Source organism: Ranitomeya variabilis, chromosome 4 (assembly GCF_051348905.1).
Source record: "Ranitomeya variabilis isolate aRanVar5 chromosome 4, aRanVar5.hap1, whole genome shotgun sequence".
NCBI lineage: Eukaryota > Metazoa > Chordata > Amphibia > Anura > Dendrobatidae > Ranitomeya > Ranitomeya variabilis.
Window position 1 is genome coordinate 584919897 of NC_135235.1, and position 8690 is coordinate 584928586.

Sequence of the window (8690 nt, forward strand, 5' to 3'; positions counted from 1 at the left end):
TGCTGGACATGTAAGCTGTTGGTGCTCTGCAAGAACCTGAGACTATTACCCAGGCCTCCCTGGTTGAGCTAAGATATTATTTGAACTGCCTTATAAGCATATCTATCTGTGTTTTGGACTAAGCAAGGACTTATTCATGTCAAGTATCCTCAAGAATAATTGTGCTTCATAGACTTTCTGCGTGATTGCATTTTCCTCTGAAGTTTCCTATAGACTGCTAAGCTGCATTTAATATTTACACCAACTGTTGTGGACTTGAGTTTCTCTCTGCACCTGTTTGAATCACCGTGTGATAATATAGACTTTACCACTTATAAAACTGTGTCCTGTAGTTGTCTTGTTCCACGCAAAGAGTCTCCTGAGTTATCCCCTATAATTATTACAATGGGCTGTGTTATATACTACACTATTGTGCTATATACTACTTGGCTGTGCATTATACTATGTGGCTGTGCTATATACTACACCGCAGTGTTAAATACTATGTGCGCTGTTATATACTGCGTGGGCTGTGCTATATACTACGTGGGCTGTGCTATATACTGCGTGGGCTGTGTTATATACTGCGTGGGCTGTGTTATATACTACACCGCTGTGCTATATACTGTGTGGGCTGTGCTATATACTATGTGGCTGTGCATTACACTATGTGGCTGTGCATTATACTACGTGGCTGTGTTAAATACTACGTGGGCTGTTATATAATGCGTGGGCTGTGCTATATACTACGTGGGCTGTGCTATATACTTCATGGGCTGTGCTATTACTACGTGGGCTGTGTTATATACTGCGTGGGCTGTGTTATATACTACACCACGGTGCTATATACTATGTGGGCTGTGCTATATACTACGTGGCTGTGCATTATACTATGTGGCTGTGCATTATACTACGTGGCTGTGTTAAATACTACGTGGGCTGTTATATAATGCATGGGCTGTGCTACATACTATGTGGGCTGTGCTATATACTTCGTGGGCTGTGCTATTACTACGTGGGCTGTGTTATATACTGCGTGGGCTGTGTTATATACTACACCGCTGTGCTATATACTACGTGGGCTATGCTATATACTACGTGGCTCTGCATTATACTACGTGGCTGTGCTATATACTATGTGGCTGTGTTAAATACTAAGTGGGCTGCTATATACTGCGTGGGCTGTGCTATAATGTGGGCTGTGTTATATACTGCGTGGGCTGTGTTATATACTGCGTGGGTGGTGCTATATACTACATGGGCTGTGCTATATACTATGTGGGCTGTGTTATATACTGCATGGGCTGTGCTATATACTATGTGGGCTGTGCTATATACTACGTGGTCTGTGCTATATACTGCGTGGGCTGTGTTATATACTGCGTAGGCTGTGCTATATAATGCTTGGGCTATGCTATATACTACGTGGCTGTGCAATGTACTACGTGGCTGTGCTATATACTACGTGGCTGTGTTATATATTACATAGCTGTGCTATATACTACGTGGCTGTGCTATATACTATGTGGCTGTGCATTATACTACGTGGCTGTGCATTGTACTACGTGGCTGTGTTAAATACTACGTGGGCTGTTATATAATGCGTGGGCTGTGCTATATACTTCGTGGGCTGTGCTATTACTATGTGGGCTGTGTTATATACTGCGTGGGCTGTGTTATATACTACACCGCTGTGCTATATACTACGTGGGCTATGCTATATACTACGTGGCTGTGCATTATACTACGTGGCTGTGCTATATACTATGTGGCTGTGTTAAATACTACGTGGGCTGCTATATACTGCGTGGGCTGTGCTATATATTATGTGGGCTGTGTTATATACTGCGTGGGTTGTGTTATATACTGTGTGGGCGGTGCTATATACTACGTGGGCTGTGCTATATACTACATGGGCTGTGTTATATACTGCATGGGCTGTGCTATATATTATGTGGGCTGTGCTATATACTACGTGGTCTGTGCTATATACTGCGTGGGCTGTGTTATATACTGCGTAGGCTGTGCTATATAATGCGTGGGCTATGCTATATACTACGTGGCTGTGCAATATACTACGTGGCTGTGCTTTATACTACGTGGCTGTGTTATATACTACATAGCTGTGCTATATACTACGCGGCTGTGCTATATACTATGTGGGCTGTGTTATATGCTGCGTGGGCTGTGAGACTCTTTCGCCCAGGGCCCTCAAAAACCTAGAGCTGGCCCTGGCTTCACTGATTGGTCGCGCCTGGCTGCGAACAATCAGTGACAGACGCAGTCCGGCCGCAAATTGGCGCAGGATTTGAACCACACTTCGCTAATTGGTCGCACCCGTCCGGCCAAATCCTGTGTATTCATTGCATTATTCTGAAATCTTCATACTTAAACTACATACATGTTCTAGAATACCCGATGCGTTAGAATCGGGCCACCATCTAGTAGTAGTTATATTCTTGTACATAGGGGCAGTACTATAGTAGTTATTTTCTTGTATATAGGAGGCAGTATTATAGTAGTTATATTCTTGTATATAGGTGTCAGTATTTTGGTAGTTATATTTTTGTACATAGGGGGCAGTATTATAGTAGTTATGTTCTTGTATATAGGTGGCAGTATTAGTTATATTCTTGTACATAGGGGGCAGTATTATAGTATTACATTCCTGTACATAGGTGGCAGTGTTATAGTTATATTCCTGTACATAGGGGGCAGTGTTATAGTAGTTATACATAGGGAACAGTATTGTAAGTTATATTCTTGTATATAAGTGGCAGTATTAGTTATATTCTTGTACACAGGGGCAGTATTATAGTAGTTGTAGTCTTGTACATAGGGACAGTATTATAGTAGTTATATTCTTGTACACAGGGGCAGTACTATAGTAGTTATATTCTTGTACATAGGGGCCGTATTATAGTAGTTATATTCTTGTACATAGGGGGCAGTATTATAGTAGTTACATTCTTGTACATATGTGGCAGTGCTATAGTTATATTCCTGTACATAGGTGGCAGTGTTATAGTTATATTCCTGTACATAGGTGGCAGTGTTATAGTAATTATATTCCTGTACATAGGGGCAGTCTTATAGTAGTTATATTCTTATATATAGGTGACAATATTATAGTAGTTACATTCTTGTACATAGGGACTGTATTATAGTAGTTAAATTCTTGTACTTGGGGCAGTTTTGTAGTAGTTATAGTCTTGTACATAGGAGGCAGTATTATAATAGTTATATTCTTGTATATAGAGGCAGTATTATAGTAGCTATATTATTGCACACAGGAGCAGTATTATAGCAGTTATATTCTTGATCATAGGGGCAGTATTATAGTAGTTATATTCTTGTACATGGGGCAGTGTTATAGTAGTTATATTCTTGTACATAGGGACTGTATTGTAGTAGCTATAGTCTTGTATATAGGGGCAGTATTATAGTAGTTATATTCCTGTACTTAGGGGGTAGTATTATAGTAGTTATATTCTTGTACATAGGGACAGTATTATAGTAGTTATATTCTTGTACATAGGGAGCAGTATTATAGTAGTTATATTATTGTACACAGGAGCAGTATTATAGCAGTTATATTCTTGATCATAGGGGCAGTATTATAGTAGTTATATTCTTGTACATGGGGCAGTGTTATAGTAGTTACATTCTTGTACATATGTGGCAGTGTTATAGTTACATTCCTGTACATAGGTGGCAATGTTATAGTTATATTCCTGTACATAGGTGGCAGTGTTATAGTAGTTATATTCCTGTACATAGGGACAGTATTATAGTAGTTATATTCGTGTACATAGGGGCAGTATTATAGTAGTTATATTCTTGTACATGGGGCAGTGTTATAGTAGTTACATTCTTGTACATATGTGGCAGTGTTATAGTTATATTTCTGTACATAGGTGGCACTGTTATAGTAGTTATATTCCTGTACATAGGGACAGTATTATAGTAGTTATATTCTCGTACATAGGGACTGTATTGTAGTAGCTATAGTCTTGTATATAGGGGCAGTATTATAGTAGTTATATTCTTGTACATATTGGCAGTATTATAGTAGTTATATTCCTGTACTTAGGGGGTAGTATTATAGTAGTTATATTCTTGTACATAGGGACAGTATTATAGTAGTTATATTCTTGTACATAGGGAGCAGTATTATAGTAGTTATATTCTTGTACTTAGGGGGTAGTATTATAGTAGTTATATTCTTGTACACAGAGGCAGTGTTATAGTAGTTATAGTCTTGTATATAAGGGCAGTATTATAGTAGGTATATTCTTACAGGTAGGGGCAGTATTATAGTAGTTGTAAAGCGCCATGGATTAAATGGCGCTATAATAATAAATAATGATAATAATAATAATATTCTTGTACATAGTAGTTTTATAGTAGTTATATTTGTGTACATAGGGGGCAGTATTACAGCAACACTACACTACAGTACAGTACAAGTGATATGACCGATGTGGCTGAATGGGGGCATCACAACATTTGTACAAAAATAACTATATGATGGGAGCTTTGGGATGTAATATATTGTACTCAGAGGACCACAGTCAGACATTAGTTAGTTTAATGAGTGATACATCTCTCCTGTGTATTAAGATACCACTCTAGAAGTCTGAGATACACTAACGAACGGGTTTCAAGATCCCCACCAGACTCATTGTCTTGTATTTACAAATCTTTTGGGATACTGCAACTGCCTAAATAATAACTGGTATATGTACTGTGGTAACTAGATTCTGTACTGGCCACTTTATTGGGGAAACGTTGTATAAGTCATCTCTATTGGTAATGTGTTCAGTCTTTCTGAAAATTTCCCTTTGAGTGAACATAAACGCAGCTCTCTATAAAGTCATCCTTCCATCTGTAGATTAGCTTGAGTACGGGGAGGGGCAGCAAGGGGCCCCAGGCTCCAAGTCTCCTTTCTGTGTCCCTACAAATCAATAACAGGCAGAACCTAACAGCACATGCAGCCCCCTGTGTTTATCAGATGTGTGCCAGGTCATTAAACACATAGCAGGAATCCAGCCGCACTGCACCCGGGCATCGGAGTCATGAACAATACAACTGTTTCCCCTACAGAATATTTTTCCATCACCCCCCGGCCCTCGGCCCCCTATGTTTAGATGCATACAGTGAATTTTTCTTGGAAAACAGAGTCGTGTTTAAAAGCGTCTTGACGTTACGTTTCTAAGGACACCTTACACAGAGAGATATTTATACCCTACATAAAAACACTGAGAAATACCCTATAAACACTGCGGGTCTCTGATTTATATGGAAAAGCTACATCACTCTAGCTGCGCACATACACCGTCCCTTCACTCTGCTGCTAGAAGATATGCGGGGAGCGTTCTGCCGTGTGACCCGTACCACTGGGCCAAAATATTGGGCTGTGGTCATATGGTAAAATGTGGCACCCTTATCACCTGTTTGGCTAATGGAGCTTTCAAAAACATTGGGCTAAATTCTGCACCCCAATCTAGAATTTTTGGGGTGACTTAAAAAAATGTGCTAATCTTATTTTTGGCCTCCATATGGAGACAGAAATGAATTTACCATATACAATTGTAATTCTGCCAATTCTCTACATGTGGTCGTTACTAGGTGGGGTCTATATAATGGACTACTTTACACCAGGGCATATTGGGCCTACCAAAACATGGTGCCAACCGTGGTTTATTGGACCTTGGAAGAGAATGGGGGCAAGGATCCAACATGTTGGAGTTTTACCTGAATAATTCTTTGGTTGTCTGGAGAGATAAGCATTGGCAGATGGGTATGGCAGCCATTTACCTAGAAGGGGTGACTTAGGGAATTGCGCACACAATTTGTTTTTCTTTTTAGGCAGGTCTACTACAAAACTAGGCAGAAAAATCCTAAAAATGCTATAAAAAATTAACACATGCACTAGAATCAAGGGTCTTCTTGTAATAAAACTCGACGGATTTGACCTAGTCTAGAAGATGCTGTGTGCACATACCCTTAGAAGTTGTGAAGGAGGTTAGTTGTTGCCTAAAGTTAGAAACTGCTTGTAGGCATCTGAGGACATGTCCTGCTAGCTAGTGGTGGAAGTTGTGGACCCTCACCATTCCTGCCAACATAGTTATATTGGTGCCCGTCTCTTGCAGCAGCCACTATGGTAGATATAAGGCTGTCATCTCCAACCTCTGGGTGCCAGGACATGGCCAGAAGATGTGGAAAGACATAGGTCGGAGAACACTCGTGTAAAGGTTTGGCAGTCGGTATAAGCAATGAAGTAATTTCTGGAGGAGAACACAGGGAGGCTGAAAACCAGCATTAAGCATTTCAATTATACTTGATTATTTTTCTTAGCTGAGGCTAATTTTACATTTTAGTTTGGGCGGGTGTCCAGGGTGTGGGCATGATGTGATTTATGTCCACTTTGTTGGCTTTTCCATGTAAAACACAATTAGTGGTAGTACAGTTTGTGTGGTCGGAAATAGGTGAATGCAGATATGGATGGAATATAATACAAGTCTATAGCTATGGTATATAAACATTTACATGGAGTAGAGCATAAGCAAAGAGATAAGGGGTTGTTCACTAGTTAAATAATGATAACTGATCATTTGAATAGGCCGTTAATATCTTATAGGTTGTGGTCCTACACACGGCATCCCCACAGATCAGCCCGATGTCAACAGTGTAAAGCACAGCTCCATACACTGCGTAGTGACATTCTTGGGCGCCACAGCTCAGCTGCCATTGAGGTGAATAGGAGCTTAGCTGCATTACCTGAGAACGACCACTACACAATGTAAGGCGCTGTGCTGGGCTTCTCCATACATTGATTAAATCCAGCCTCCTCTGTAGCAGATGACTGCTAATCGCGAGTTTCAGGCCCTCACCAATCTGTTGATGACCGATCCTATGCCATCATATCATACGGTGCACCATCAAAATCAAATTACTGTACAACCCCTTTAATGAAGCTGAAGAATAAGGCATGTGGTGACTAAAAATGGAGGAGACCATGAGTCTACATTTTTATAAATGAAGCTAGGTTAGATACATATAGTAGGAGCTGAAGACCAATGTGGATACAGATGGTGTAGACTATAGTGCCATGGAGGATGCAGATGGAGTAGAGTATCGTCATAGATTGGATGAAGAAGGAGTAGACTATGGTTTAAGATGGATACAGATGGTGTAGATTATGATTCTAGGATGGAAGCAGATGGATTAGAATATGGTTTAGAGTGAATGCGGAAGGTGTAGATTATGATCAATGGTGGATGCAGATGGAGTAGACTATGATTCAAGGGTGGAGTAGACTATGGTTGTAGGGTAGATGTAGGTGGAGTATACTATGGTTGTAGGGTAGATGTAGAGGAAATAGACTATGGTTGTAGGGTGGATGTAGATGGAGTAGGCTATGATTTAGGGTAGATGTAGATGGAGTAGGCTATGGTTATAGGGTAGATGTAGATGGAGTATACTATGGTTGTAGGGTAGATGTAGAGGAAATAGACTATGGTTGTAGGGTGGATGTAGATGGAGTAGACTATGGTTTAGGGTAGATGTAGATGGAGTAGACTATGGTTTACGGTAGATGTAGATGGAGTAGACTATGGTTTACGGTAGAGGTAGATGGAGTAGACTATGGTTTACGGTAGATGTAGATGGAGTACACTATGGTTATAGGGTAGATGTAGATGGAGTACACTATGGTTATAGGGTAGATGTAGATGGAGTAGACTATGGTTGTAGGGTGGATGTAGATGGAGTAGGCTATGGTTTAGGATAGATGTATATGGAATAGACTATAGTGCCAGGGACGATGTAGATGGAGTAGACTATGGTTGTAGGATGGATACAGATGGAGTAGACTATGGTTATAGTGTGGAAGCAGATGGAGTAGACCATGGTTCTAAGGTGGACGTAGATGGAGTAGACTATAGTTCTAGGTTGGATGTAGATGGAGTTGTTTATGATCTTAAGGTGCATACCGTTTGAGTGGAGCATAGTCTTATAGCAGATACGGATGGAGTAGCACATGACAGTGGAGAGCAGAAGGCTGGGTTAAACACAAATGAATAGAGCAGTGGCCTGAAATTGATACAGATGACAGAGCATAAATTGAGAATAGAGGAGCCTAGGTGTGATACAAATGGAGATCACCATAAGCATATATAGGATACACATGCAGGGAAGCTGATGTTAAAGTGAATACAGATTGGGAATATTATGGGACTAGAATGAATACAGAAGGAAAAATATTTAGAATTGAGAGTCCTCAGTGGTTGATACCTTTTAATGGCCAAAAATGGTCTAAATATTTTTCTATCTACTGGCTAACAGGGTACCAAGATATATATCTTTCCTATATACATAAGGAAAAGAGATCTTGGTGGCAGAAATTGACAATAATCTAAAGGTGGATAAAAATTGCAGTAATGTTGGCTAGATTGACCTCAGATGGAGTACAGCTGGGTGTGGGTACAGGTGGTAATGTTACACGTGAAGGATTGCATCGAGTCCAAGATAAAGATTGTACAGATGGAGCACACCACGACGATTGTAGTTTTATGGAGAATACAGTCTGATAATAAATGTGGAAAGTGGCTTTTATAACACACGTGGGTGACAAGTGACATAGTCTGTGATGGAGGTGCACAGTGTGCCGTATTATTTAGCCCTACATAGTGAGTAGGTTAAATGGT